Here is a 14,930-nt window from a genome sequence, read left to right as displayed (position 1 = left end):
AAAAATTATGTCGTTTTTTACGAGCCTATACTAAAAAAAGTGTAAAACAAAAGATTAAGCTGTTTCAAGGACTAGACCCTTGCAGAGTGAGAAAACATACTGGTTTGCAAGGTCATTCTCTGGCTTGTCTTTCTAGGAAAGTTTGTCAAAGTGTTTTTCACCATTTCAGGATGCTGGCAGTACATCATACTCAAATGCGGAAGTTAGTGAGAAGATTGTATTATGCGAAAAGTCCAGCACTAAAGTTAAGTCAGTTGAACAGTGCTCTTTTGCGTGGTTCAGTATCAGATGTGAAGCAGGTCTGTGATGATATTGAGTTTTGTTACTTTGGTCCTCAGCAAGAGAGTGAAGAAACTGACACATTAGTAGAACAAAATGTTGAAGACAATGTACAACTCGTAATTACAGAAAAATTTGAGGATGAAATCACAAAGTTTAAGGTAATTTCAGGTGAAAGACCAAATGTTTCTTGTATTTGTTGTTGGCGAAGTCACTATAAAAATCAGACTAGGGGTGTCAATCTGTATTTAAAAAGAGAAATAGAAGATAATGATAAGTGGATGGAATTTGCAACTTATTTGCTGGTAGAGGATTGTTTTGATTTGGGATGTGAGCAGCGTATTTGCAAATATTGTTATAACAAATTAGATAAGAATAAAATGCCTGCTAGAGCTGTTCATAATAATCTAGAGTTGGTTGCTATTCCTCCAGAGCTGATAGATTTAAATACGTATGAGTCTATTCTCATACAATGTGTTCACCCGTTTCAGGCTATTGTTCGTATGGAGCCCAAAACAAGTAAATTACCTCCATCAGAGTTGCAAAGAGGATTGAAAGGAAGAGTGGTGTATTTACCGTTAGATTTAAGGAAAAATTTTGAAACTATTGATGTAGACCATGCAGAAAATTAGCCACTAGTCATTCTAGTTAATGGTGTTCCTACTAAGAATAAGAAAATCTGGCAAGAGTTGGTGGATGTTAGAAAAGTGCAAAAGGCGTCATTAAAAAATAATGAGTACTATAGAAAAGTGTTTGTTGGAGGAGAAGAAATAGATTTAGCAGAAGATACTGAAACATTAAGTGGACAAATTGAAAAAGTGGACATGTCCAGATGTGAAGAGATCTATGAACATTACAGTGTACATCCACTTCATTCCAAAGAGGTGATGGGGAATACGATTGAGTTGTTTCAAATGAAAATAGCACCAGGAAGTCCCATGAATATATGGGAAGAGAGCTTGGAAGCTCGTTGTTTCCCGCAGTTGTTTCCAACAGTAAAAGGTGGACGATATGATGAACGTCCTGTGCAGATTCCTGCATCTGAATATCGGACAACAAGATTATATGCAGAAGATCCAAGATTTCGACAATGTATCCCTTATATGTTTCATCTTCTGTTTGAAAGTGACTTGTCTGGACTTTCATATGCAGTAAATCACATTTTAAAAACTGGAATGCATCTTCAAAATGTAACTGCAAAGGATTTTATGGATAAAGTGCATCAGAGAGATGATCATTTAGAATCTCAGTTGATTAATCTGATGGCATGTCAGCGTGGGACTAATGAATATTGGTACCGTCGACATGGAGAACTGAAATGTATGCTACGGAACTTGGGAACTCCTACATGGTTCGTTATTCTAAGCTGTGCTGAGTATGCTTGGGATGATTTACTTGAATTTCTTCGAGAAGCAAATTCCAATATAAAAAATATTGAATACAAGACACCTGGAGAATTGTGCTCTTTGGATCCTGTCAATGTATGCAGATATTTCAGTCATAGATTTGAAGCTATGATGTCTTTCATCTGCAATAAAAAGAATCCTCCTCTTGGAGAAGTTGTGGATTTTTTTGGAGAAAGAAGTATCAAGCAAGAGGTGCTCCTCACATACATATGTTGTTATGGGTCAAGGACACCCCAAATTTGGAACAGATTCAGATGAAACTGTTTTGTCTTTCGTTGAAGATTATGCTACATGTGCTCTTCCAAATAGCAGAGAAGACAAAAACTTAAAACAACAAGTCTTACGATTTCAAAGCCACAGGTGTGGAAAATACTGTCGACGAAAGTACAAGTCAAAGGATAAGTTCTATACCAAATGTCGTTTTGGATTTCCACGTCCTGTATTATCCAAAGGAAGAGTGAACAGTTTTATGTCAGCTATACGGCATACCATCACAAGAAAGTCTCCGAAAAACACCTACAACTTAAGAAGCAGCGAAGAATCAAAATACATAAATGACTACAATCCAGTTATTTTATCCATGTGGAACGCTAACATGGATATTCAGTATGTTGCGGACAATTCCATTGCTGTTGCTCGATATGTAACGTCTTACATTTCTAAATCAGAAAAGACTTAATTGAAAGAAATGTGGGAAGAGATTTCTCACGAGAAGACTCTAAGTAAGAAATTATATAGTTTCAGTTTGAAGATGTTATTGCATCGTGAAATTGGAGCATATGAATGTTCAGATCGGTTATCATCTGCAAGTCTATATTCCAAAAGTAGAAGAATCATTTGGGTGAGTGTAGGTCTTGCAGGAATGTGAAATCGGGTACTGAGATCTGTTCAAGAAATTGAATATTTAGCAGAAAATGACCCAGAAAGTACAGATATTTTGAAAACGAATATGTTGGACACATACTATCCAAATAGAAGTCCTCACCTTGAGAACATGTGTCTCTATGAAGTGCTACAAAACTACACTTTTAAACGGAATACTACAGAGAACATCAACAATGGAAAATATGGAGTGATTGGTTCCGAAGGATGTCTGGTGAAACAAAGGAAAGGATATTTAATTAATCACAGGAAACTGAGTTGCGACACTGCTGACAAAAGGGAATTTTACTATTTAGCCTTTTTGCAAATGTTCAAACCATGGCGTTCAGAACTGGAATTACTTGGAGATTTTCCCAGCTATGAAGATTCATTTAATGCTTGTAAAGATAGCATACAATGCAGTGCTTTTGCAAATTATGTCAAAATGTTGAATGATGAAATTGATCAAGAAGCTATAATTGCAGCTGAGATTGCTAGAGACAGTTCTCAAGACAGTCAAAGTTCTGCTGCACTGAGTCAAGATCCACTAGGACAACCAATTGTTGAAAATGAAGCAGCGATTGCAATGAATGAGGTGGAAACAGCGATGTATCAAGCATAAGAAGATGCAATACAGTTAGGAAACTTGGAAGAGCAACTAAATGTTGAACAGAAACAAATATATCAGCAAGTGAAAGAGCACATTGACCATGGATTACTTGATGAAAAGAGAGGGTGCTCATGTACATCATTTCAACCTATCCGAATGTATGTGAGTGGTCAAGCTGGAACAGGAAAAAGTTTCTTAATTAAAGTAATTACAAGTTATCTGCAGAAAACAACTGATTCGCATTTGTCTTGTGTTGTCACTGCTCCAACTGGGTTGGCAGCTCATAACATTAAAGGAATTACTTTACATCGTTTACTATTGCTGCCAGTAGAGCATGAGAACATATTGGAATACCACAAGCTATCTGGAGAAGCTTGTTGTGAAGTTTCAAGACTCCTGAAGAAAATGAAACTTCTCATTATTGATGAGGTGAGCATGGTCTCAAACTTGATGCTTGCCCTTGTGCATTTAAGAATGCAGCTAATTCTTAAAACAGAGTATGGCGTGTTATTTGGAAAAAAACACGTCATAGTTTTTGGAGATCTACTGCAACCGACTCCGGTAAAAGGACAACCGGTATTTAAAACACTTGCCCATGAAGATACCAGAAAGTCTCTTGGCAGTGTTGGTAATGTGAACATTTGGAGTAATATTGAATACAAAGAACTGACAACAAATATGCAACAGGCAAATGATGCTGAATATGGAAGTATTCTTCAAGATATAAGAATTGGAATTCTTTCAAAACAAGGGAAAGAAGCTTTGGAGAATCGATTACTTTGCAATGTCTTTCCAAATAAAAATGCAGTTCCTGCAAAAGTGGACGTGGAAATTGCTAAAAATAAGTCAGTGATTTGCTTAATGTCAATACTGTGTGAGTGTTCAATATTCAACGAAGAATTATGAAAACTGGAAAATGAAGAAATTGTAAAAATGGAAGTCATCGATAAAATACTGCATGAAGGAATCACTATTATTTTGACGGGAAAGTTGAGATCAAAACTGGATTGTTTAGAAAAAGAAATATCTAAAACTGCTGGTTTAGAAAAGACACTATGGGGCATATGCATCAACATTAGCATTTGCGATTCCTTATTAGCGAAAAATAAGGAATCGCTAATAAGGAATAGCAAAAGGCTATGCATGTAGGAATCGCTATTCAAATAGCGATTCCTTAACATTCCTTATTACCGAATCGGTAATACCGAATCGGTAATAAGGAATACCTACCCATTCATTCCTATGGGCTTGGAGGCCCCTAGGAATGAATGTAAAGCCATTCTGTATTAGCGATTCGGTATTACCGAATCGCTAATAGCGGGAGCACTTTCAAGGGTGCCAGGGTGTCAAAAGGACACGCTGTTGCACCCCTGAATATGATATGTGCACATATGTTGCACACACACATGCTCTAAGGGCATGTGTGTGCGCAACATGAAACTTTGAAAAATGCACAAAAGTGCATTTTTCAAAGTTTTTGCAAATTACCATGCAGTTCATCTTCATGGTAATTTGCTCCCCTTATTAGTGAAATCGCTAATTTTTTAACTTTGATGCATTGCATTTAAGGAATCTCACTTTGGGATTCCTTAAATGCAATCGCTATTTAAGGAATCGGTATTTAAGGAATCCCTATTTAAAGAATCGCTATTTAAGGATTCCTTAAATACCGATTTCTGCTTTTGGGTTGATCCATTGGGATTGGGTATTTTTTACTTAATACCGGGAGCTAATAAGGAATCGGTATTTTACCGACTGGATTTCGGCTTGATGCATAAGGGTGAATATGCGTGTGTAAACTGTCGGGTAATTTTAAGGCGTAATTTGGATGTAGAGAAAGGTTTAGTTAATGGTGCAATGGGTAAAGTGGTGGATTTTGTGAATTATCAGAAAAAAGAAGGAATTGAATTTTTAAAAATTAAATTTGATCAGATTGATGAAGTTAAAGAAATTGGTTGTTGTTCAGTTCGTTTTTTGCTTGTTAAAGATTTATATGTCCGTAGGAAACAATTTCCATTTTCTCTGGCATATGCAGTGACTATTCATAAATCTCAAGGATTAAGTGTAGACAGAGCATTGGTGAACATTGGATCTACTGTATTTAAAGAGGGTATGGCATATGTTGCTTTGTCGCGAGTCAGAACATTATCTGGTTTGTTTTTGATTGATTTTGATGAGATAAAGGTTACTGCAGATGCAAACTGTGTAAAAGAGTATAATAGGTTAAGAAGGGTGTATGCTCCAAATTTAGGTCAATATCCTGTATTTGAAAAGCGTGTGGTTGGTCGAAAAAGAAGGTTAGAGAATATCTGTTCTGAAGGTGTCAAGAAGGGAAAAGAACAAGTTAATGTTGTGATTGCAGGTAAAATGAAATTGGACACTGTTGGAGAGATTGTTGGTTATCAGTTTGAAAATAGTTCTAGTGTCAACTGCTATGCTAATGTAGTGGTCAATGTTGTTTTTTTATCTTGAAGGTTTGCAAGAACAAATTATGCAGAATCGGCAAAAAAGATTTTGTTCTCTGTTGCATTCTGTTTATGAAAAATTGACAACAGATAGAAGTAAAATACAATCTGTTTCAGATGTCCGTAGTCTTTTGGATGTGTGTTCTGGTTCTACACAATATACACAAAATATCCAACAAGATGCTCAGGAATTTTTAATGTATATGCTTACTATTTTTTAAAATGAAGGTGTAGAAATAGAAAATATTTTTGGCCTTTCTTACAAATGGGAACATTATTGTGAAAATTGCATGTATACATGTAGCACCAATGTAGACACTGAGAGATTTCTGTATTTAACATTACCAGACTGTAAATCAGTGTCTTTCAATAAATTAGTTAAAGGTGCAATTCAAAACATGGAGTGTAGCCAATGTAAATCAGAAATGTTATCCACATTCTTCTTAACAAAATATGGAAAATACATAATTTTAATGATGCAACGTTGTACAGCTGACGGAAGAAAATTGGATACTTTAATAAAGCAATTTGTAGCAGCACAACTATCAATATCAGGAAGGACTTTTGTAGCAATTGCAATAATTTTCCATGATGGTCCTTCCACAACATCTGAACATTACACTGCCTATCTAAAATGTGACAAAGGCTGGACACTTTGTAATGATGCCCAGTTGGTTTTCAAACAACGTTTGGCTAGTGAATTACCAAATTCCTACCTAATATTTTTAAAGCCAAAGTTTTAGGAAGATAATTCACTCTCTGAGCATTTTATTATTATAATTTAATAGGACTACCATTGGACAATCTACATAAAGAAGGAGTGCAAAAATACCATTTGGCCTCAAGGAAAGGTATATTTTTGAATTATGGACTTTTTGGTGGTCATTCATTCGGTGATTATTTTAATGCGGCAACATTTACAGTTTTTATAAGTTAAAGTTATAAGATTTTGTAAGCTGTAAGCATTTCATATATGTGTGATTTGTATTTTCTGGTATTTTACTGAGAATAGTATGTTTTTGTTTTTTTTAACAATCTTTCTGATTGGTTTTTTTTTGCCCGCTGTTAAGTGATGAGTACGATTGAAATCACTATTTCTAGTGAAATTCAATATATTCTGAGAACAGCAAATAAGGCAAACAAATTACTGTGGAAATTATGCTGTGTTGTAAAAAATGTATTATTACATGTTATAATTTTTTTTTCTTTTCTTTCACAGATCCAAATTTTAAAATAAGCAATTTATATGAATTTAGATTGCAATAAAAATATGAAAAAAATGTATACCATTTTTTATTCCTATTATTGTGAAGGTAAGTTTAACTAAGTCTCAATATGCAGAATGACGAGGTATACAAGAAGCTACAAAGTTGAAACACGTTTCTAAAAACACTCTGTTTATACCTATGTAGTTTTGAAATCTGACCATAATCAGATATCATGTGACCTGCAAAAAAAGAGATTTGAGGGGTTCATAATATTTCCCATTGTACCTATTGAAGGACCGCAATCATTTCAATCATTCTTCTTTGAGCATCTTTACAGACAAAACTCAGTGCTTACCTTCTATGATTCACAAGGAATTTTAAAACCGGAAATATGTCACTTTTTGTAACATAGTTATTGCGCAAGACACTCTTTTATATTTACAAAGAGAGGAAAAGGCACTCTGTGTACTTTTTCTACTCCATTTAAATACAACCTCATCATACACATCACTTTGCGTTGAAAGGGTGTTCTATAAGTGTTGTTGTGCATGATTGCACTGAATACTCATAGAACAAGATATAGATTGATCAGAAATCATAAATCTCGATATGTATGTGAATGCTGCACCATTCTAAAATTGGTGTAGGAAAGTACAATAAGGAAAAACAAATTTATTTCTCCACATTTTTATATCTTCAATGCATGCTAAAATGTTCAGCGTACATTGAAGGAGAAAAATGCATTTTCTCATTGTTTTTGTGCAGGAAGGTGTGTCTTCCTGCAGAAAAACAAACAGCACGTGACACAGATATCCTTGCACTATGGTGCAAGGGTGCCTATGTCACCACATGGCTGCAGTTTAAGCAGCCGTGCAGAGAGAAGCATAGATTTGCAACATATTTATGTACATATGTTGCATCCCTGTGCTTCGGAAGTACTACAGCACACTGTAGTTAAAGAGGTTACCATGTGATGCTGCAGCACTTCCTCATAGTTCTGCACTTATACATTCACCATACGCTACTAATGCATACATTCACTCAATTACATACTACACATACATTCATCTAAACTTTCACACACTAACAAAGAAATTTAGCTCTTTTTTTAAACCAGGAAAGTTAGTTCTTACAAGAACTTTTTTTTTTTTCTTTCTTCTTTTATATTTTTTTGGGGTTTTTCTAACAGTTTTGTGATTTTTGGGGTTTTTCTGGAAAAAAACAAAAAACAAAACAGGAGGAACCAAACAATGAACTTCAGGGAACAAAAAAAAACAACAAAAAAAAACAAGCAAATGTGACATTCTTGCCGGCGGCAGATCCGATCAATCGACTGCTCACCGTAGCACAAAGTCGCATTGCACTTAGTGCAGAGCACTTTTAAATATTGAAATTGAGGACGGAGGTCGAAGTTTTGGGCTGATGGATGCACTCTTGAAGTGCTCGGCTGCGATGAGGTGGAAGGCGCAGGAGCAGGAGTGTTTCTCATCCGTCGGCACTCTTGTCGTGCAAGATTGTTTGGATGAAGGGTCCTCAGGTGCTTCATCATACTTGCCGTGCCACACGAGTATTTCTTGTTAGGATCCCCTCGCGACAGCACTCTTTTGCAAATCTTGCCCGTGACCAAGGTGGCATTGGTCTTATTCTGCCTCTCGGGAAAAGTTACAAATTTCCACACCACTGAAGAAAAATTTTCTTTGCGTGGTAATTCCTCCAAAAATTCATCCTCAGATGTATGAGGAGATGCAGGTGATGCCTGCTGCCCTGAAGCCATTTTTAGTTGAAAAAAGTTAGAGCTAAGTGTAAACTTAGTCTAAAAAATCTTCTTCTCTGCAAATAGATGCTCCTCCAAAGAAGGTCAAAGAAGAATGATTGAATTGGGTGGGGTCTTTCAATAGTTAGAACAGGAAGTGTAATGAACAAATCAAATCTCTTTTTTTGCAGGTCACATGGGATCCGCGCACCCTGCGCTTACGCAGCACGCACCCAGCGCGGATTCGCGAAATTGAATACAAAAAAATTATAGGATTAGATGTAAAAATATATTAGTTTTAAGACTAGTTTAGAGTTTGTCTTCAATTAATATTCACATGAAATACAGATATATGTTTTTTTAAATGTTAAATATTTCGCGGGATCCGCGCACCTTCTGCGTCATAGATAGATATGACGCATCGCGGAAGCGTATAAACGTCGCGTTACGTACATCGAACATGTCGCGTATAGGCTGGGAGTCGCGTACCAGTCGCATTGCAATCGCGCACTAAACACGTACCCAATGCATACCATGCGCGGATGCTACCGCGTAGGGATCGAGAACGGTGCGCATAGGGTGCGCGTATCCAAAAACATGGAAAAATATATATAAAATAAAGTTTTGAACATATAGTTAAAAAAATATTTTGGAAAATATAATAAAATATGTTTGAAAAACCCATTAAATTCAAATAATATTTTTTAATTTTTAAAAGAATTAATTGAAAAAATAAGTTTAAAAAATGGTGATAAAAAAGTATTTTAAAAAAACATAATTAATGAAATTGACACACTGAATTTGAAAAATATAGAAATCCAATCAAAATCATTAAACATGATATCTTCAGAGATAAGTTAAAGATAGGAATTAGCATTTAAAAAACCTTTGAAATTCACTGAAAAAACCATAGGTTTCATGCACGTTATAGTTAGGAATTGGCATTTAAAAAACCTTGGAAATTCACTGAAAAAACCATAGGTTTCAGGGGCGTTATAGTTAGCTGGACATTTCCCTCGTACAAAACCCTAGAAATTCCCCTGTTATAGTTAGTTCAGCTAACTATAACTCACGCCCCCGCAATGCACTGCTGATGACGTCACATATTACATCACTCATGACTTGGTCAGTGAGATCACTGATGACATCACTGATGACATCTCAAATGACATCACTGATGACATCATCCATGTGATAAATTATGGCATCTTCTCACACCCTAATATAACCTTTGATACACCGACTCAAAATTTCAGACGGCCATTTTGAAAACCATAGAAACTCCAATACCAATTACTACATACCCACTCATTAAATCTTAGGTCTACATACACCTCCACTCACTCACCTGTACAGTCACTCATACTTACAGTCACTCCGTACAAGACTATCATATGCATTTATACACCTATATAGACACTCACACACCGCCAATCATCCATTGAGGTACTGACACACCTAGTCAGTCATGCAAATAATTAATCACAGTCCAATTTACTCACCTATACAGTTAAACACACTCAAGTTCACTTACTCATAAAAATACTAACAAATTCTGACGCTCTTATACAATTAACTATATAAGTACACACTCATCCATACAGCCACTCCCGCATCACACACTCTCACATATAGATAGCTATATACTCTTACACACATATACACTGCGTTTCACATATGTAGCTACTGACACATGTACAACTGAGATATATATTCAATCAATAACACACCCATACATACACTCACCCAACCATACAGTCCATCCCAGTTGCACTCTTAAAACCATGCACCCATAGAATCACCCACTCACACATCTATGCACAGAGTCACACACACCCTACCCACACAAACACTCAGACACCCATACAGATACTCAGACAACCAATCAATAACCCATATAGACACTCATATACCTATTCACAAAACCATGCAGCCACTTATACACCAACACACAGACACATAAATGTAAATTTGATACTTGTATAGCACTCTACTCACCCGCAAGGGTCTCAAGGCGCTTGTACGAATAGTGCTGTGGAACCCATCCTGGCTTTCCCTGTGAGGCGTCCACTCCTGGGCACCCCCAAGGTGGAGGCCAGGCATCCTTAGCGTTGTGGGGGCCGTTGTGGAGATTAAGCAAGCTATTGCCCAGAGTTGCAGAGTGGGACTCCATGATTGGAATAGGCACCGAGGCGAGAATTATCAGGTCTGAGGAAATTGAGCCCAAGACCCGCCGAGGCGGGGAATTGAACCCTGGTCCCGGGCTAGACCTCTGCATCAGGGTCTGCCGCTCTAATCATTGAGTCACACTTCTCCACATACAGACATTCACACAGTTTAGTCACTAGTCTGCGGTAAGATACATTTAATGACTCACTTATAGAGTCAGTTACGCACCTAGAAAATCATCCATTCACACACTTGTACACCCACTCATTCTTCAACAGGTGTTTCCCTATATATATTAAACATATTAAAACTTTACAGAAACACAGACTCACTGGATGATGTCATCAGTAATGTCATCAGTGATGTCATTTGAGATGTCATCAGTGATGTCATCAGTGATGTCACTGACCATGTCATGAGTGATGTAATATGTGACGTCATCAGCAGTGCATTGTGGGGGCGCGAGTTATAGTTAGCTGAACTAACTATAACAGGGGAATTTCTAGGGTTTTGTACGAGGGAAATGTCCAGCCAACTATAACGCCCCTGAAACCTATGTTTTTTTCAGTGAATATATATATATACACATATATACACCTTTCATAGAATTGAAGAGTGAGAGAGTATATACTCCCTCACTCTTCTATTCTATGGAAGGGGTTATGATATTCAAACTATTGAACAAGCTTTAGTTAAAGCTCATAGATAGATAGATATGTGAGAGAGTTCACAATACAAAACCGCTTCCAATTATTTTAAAAAAAACTAAAATAAAATACTATAAACAAAAGTGTAAATATTTTAAGTGGAATGGCAAATCTAAACCCATCCTAAAGAGGTCTTGCAAAATCACAGGGTGCAAATCACATACCCCAGAAATTTCACAGGGTGGGAACTAATTCAGTAGAACCTGTTCTGTGTAATCCCAAATGACAATGTGTCCACCAAGGCGCTCTAACACTAAAAACCAGCGATGCCCCTAGATGGCATTATTGCAACACCTACACCTTTTCATAATCAGTAAGGTTAGGCCTACAGACTTTGTCAAGTCGTTCACAATGTAAGTGAGTGACATACTGCCTTTGTCACCATATTTCAAAATGTTGGCTTTAACATGCAAATAGACATGAGCATTGACAGAGACACATCACACATTTAGGCAGACCCAAAGTGTACATAGAGTGGAATATTAAGTCTCCCTTATGAGACACCAAACATTTACTATGGCCAGACCTAAAGATAGACCTATGTACTAAAACCCCTCCTGTGGCATCTGTCCGAGATTTCACAGTAAAACGCCCTTGCCTATGGTATTTGTCACATAATTCAAAATCATAAGCCCCTTCCCATGGTATTTGTCTTGGCGTTCACACTGTAAATTTGCTTTCAATTGTATTTGACAGAGAGTTCAGAATGTAAAACCACCCTTGCTTTTACTTTTGTCAGAGATTTGGCAATTTAAAACCACGTCCAACTGCATTTGTCAGTGAGTTCACAATATAAAGCAACTTCTTATGGTATTTGACAAAGTGTTCAAAGAGGAAAATCCTTTCGTATTGCATTTGTGACAGAATTCACAGTGTAAAAACCCTTCCTATTGTATTTGCCTAATCCATCCAGGAGGTCCCTTGGCAGTTAGAAGTTACTAGCCCCAATTGTATCAATAGTGGTAGTTACCTCTGGTGTCCTAGGGTCTTTGTACCACAGACCCTCAAACTGGGGACCAAGTGCTCCTTTTAACACTTTTAACTAAGCAGAAGAGTCTAGGGCTGACTCAGGGAGGTTCTGTGGGCTGTAACCATAGAACACAGCAATGCACAGCATTAACACTCAATATATCAATGGCTAGCCTGCACTTTTGTCTTTTTTATAGTTGAAACTACACCAATGCACACAAAGTACTTACTATAAACAATATGAAAAATATTTACAAGATTTCATATGGAATTAGTAATTGGAACGCCCACGCAATTACAGGATTAACTAAGGTGGAAATCACATACCTAAAGAAATTTCACAGTGGACAATTAACCTTGTAAGGGCCAGATGTACAACCTTTTTTTGCGGTCGCAAATGGGAAATCGGCCACTACCTGGTCTTAGAAAGTGAAAGGAAAAGTTTTCATTTTTTTTTTTTAAATGCATCCCGTTTTCCTTAAAGGAAAACGAGATGCATTTAAAAAAGACTTCTTTATTAAAAAAGCAGTCACAGACATGATGGTCTGCTGACCCCGGCAGGCCACCATCCCTTGGAGTGCCAGCCATTCCTTATGGGGTCGCAAATACTACCTGATACATGAATATTAATGAGGCAGACAATTTACGACCCAATTAGGAATCGCTAACAGTGTTTGAGACACTGTTGTAAGTTGCGCACAAGCAGACTCTAATCATCTAAACAATTATTGGTCCTATATTGGACTATTGAAAATAATGAGGCTTTTCAAAATCAAAACGTTTCAGTTTGTAGGCTCTGTCGAGTCATTCACTGTGCAGAATGAGAGGTCTACTGCCTTTTCCCCACATTTAATAGAAACAAAGCAAGCCTGTTGACTTTAACATAAACATGACCATATTGTCTCTACCTAGAGTGACAAATGCAAAAAGAACTATTTATGGACAGAATGCAGAACAATGTCATACATTCACCCCAGTACAGAGATCTGGGCCTAAATCCATTGTTTTTTTGCTCACCATGCCATTCCAGTTTGGACCCAGCCATATGCAAATCAGTCTTGACCCTGTGCCCAATGGGAATAGTCCAGCCCGAACTGCCAGGCCAGGTCCTCCCTGGACTGGAAACAAGCATCCTATGACCGGTTTCGGGGATTCACCCCTCTTCAGCCAGGATAGCTTGATTCCAGTGGCATGGAGAGCACGGAATTCACGTCTGAGCATACCCGTCCCACTCGGGGTGACAAATGCAAAAAGAACTATTGATGGACAGAATGCAGAACAATGTCATACATTCAGCCCAGTACAGAGATCTGGGCCTAAATCCATCGTTTTTTGCTCACCATGCCATTCCAGTTTGGACCCAGCCATATGCAAATCAGTCTTGACCCTGTGCCCAATGAGAACAGTTCAGGCCGACTGCCAGGCCAGGTCCTCCCTGGACTGGAAACAAGCATCCTAGGACCGGTTTCGGGATTTCACCCCTCTTCAGCCAGGATAGCTTGACTCCAGTGGCGTAGTGAGCACGGGACCCACGTCTGGGCATACCCTTCCCACAAAGGGCGAACAGCAAAACACACAAGATGATGGACGGAATGGCTATGGTGTTTATTGTTGGGTCATAATGTAAAACACCTTTTTATAATATTGGTTAACAAGTTCACAATCCAAAATCCCTCCCTTCTGTATTGGCCAAAGCGTCACACCATGCAAAGCTCCTTTCTACTCTGGAGACAGCATTAAGAATGTACTTATCAGTTAAGAGCAATGGAACTACTTGTAAGCCAGCCTAACAGAACTATTTTTCAATCAAATACTTGTGAAGAAAATCAGCATTTGGATGGAGCTGTAGAAAATCCCCTTTTCTGGTGATCACATAAGCGGTTCCAGAGAGCTGCACTATCAAGTCAGGCATAAAAACCAATGAAATTCAAAATAATAAGGCTTGTTGGGGCACGGGGTAGAGGTAACCAAACCCATTGCCTACTATAGTAATCTGTGGGAATCCACATCGAAAACAAACTTGTCAGATGGTTCAATACAGTGTTATAACAATACACCCATACAGGTCAATTGGCTTTAATACACACTTTTCGCACTAAATAATTCAGACTTACAGCCATTGCCATCAAAGATTGGACCTATGTTATCTGACATACCTTTTCACAGGCATACAGCTTTGATCTTTGGCTTGTCACACTAAACAACGCAGGCCTGCAGTATTGAACAAACAGTGTAAATACAAGCACTCTTTTTCAGGACAATCTTCTGGACAATCAAATTCAGTAGAGAGGAAGATCAACATGTGGGTGGAGCATAAGCCCTTTCTCAGTAGTACTTCTTAAAGTTCCTGTTGTTGATCACATAAGGTCGGGCGACAGCTGCCCTGTTGAGCTAGATCTATAAAGTATCTCTGAGAAAAAAATCACCTGCTGACATTAGCAGGCTGGCAACAGCTTCTTATCCCCAAAGCAGTGCTTAGTTTGTAAAAGAACAAGTGCCTGGG

At 37.7% G+C, this 14,930-nt stretch overlaps 1 protein-coding gene across 2 annotated transcripts in view; it reads left to right on the top strand.

Annotated features, from left to right (window-relative positions):
* LOC146810319 (ATP-binding cassette sub-family A member 9-like) overlaps positions 1 to 14,930 on the top strand; it is a 1,478,308-nt gene that overhangs the window by 222,152 nt on the left and 1,241,226 nt on the right. The gene's annotated exons all lie outside the window — the stretch shown is intronic.

The sequence above is a fragment of the Triturus cristatus genome, chromosome 7 (genome assembly GCF_964204655.1).
Source record: "Triturus cristatus chromosome 7, aTriCri1.1, whole genome shotgun sequence".
In the NCBI taxonomy this organism is placed as follows: domain Eukaryota; kingdom Metazoa; phylum Chordata; class Amphibia; order Caudata; family Salamandridae; genus Triturus; species Triturus cristatus.
This window is presented reverse-complemented; position numbering and strand designations above follow the sequence as displayed.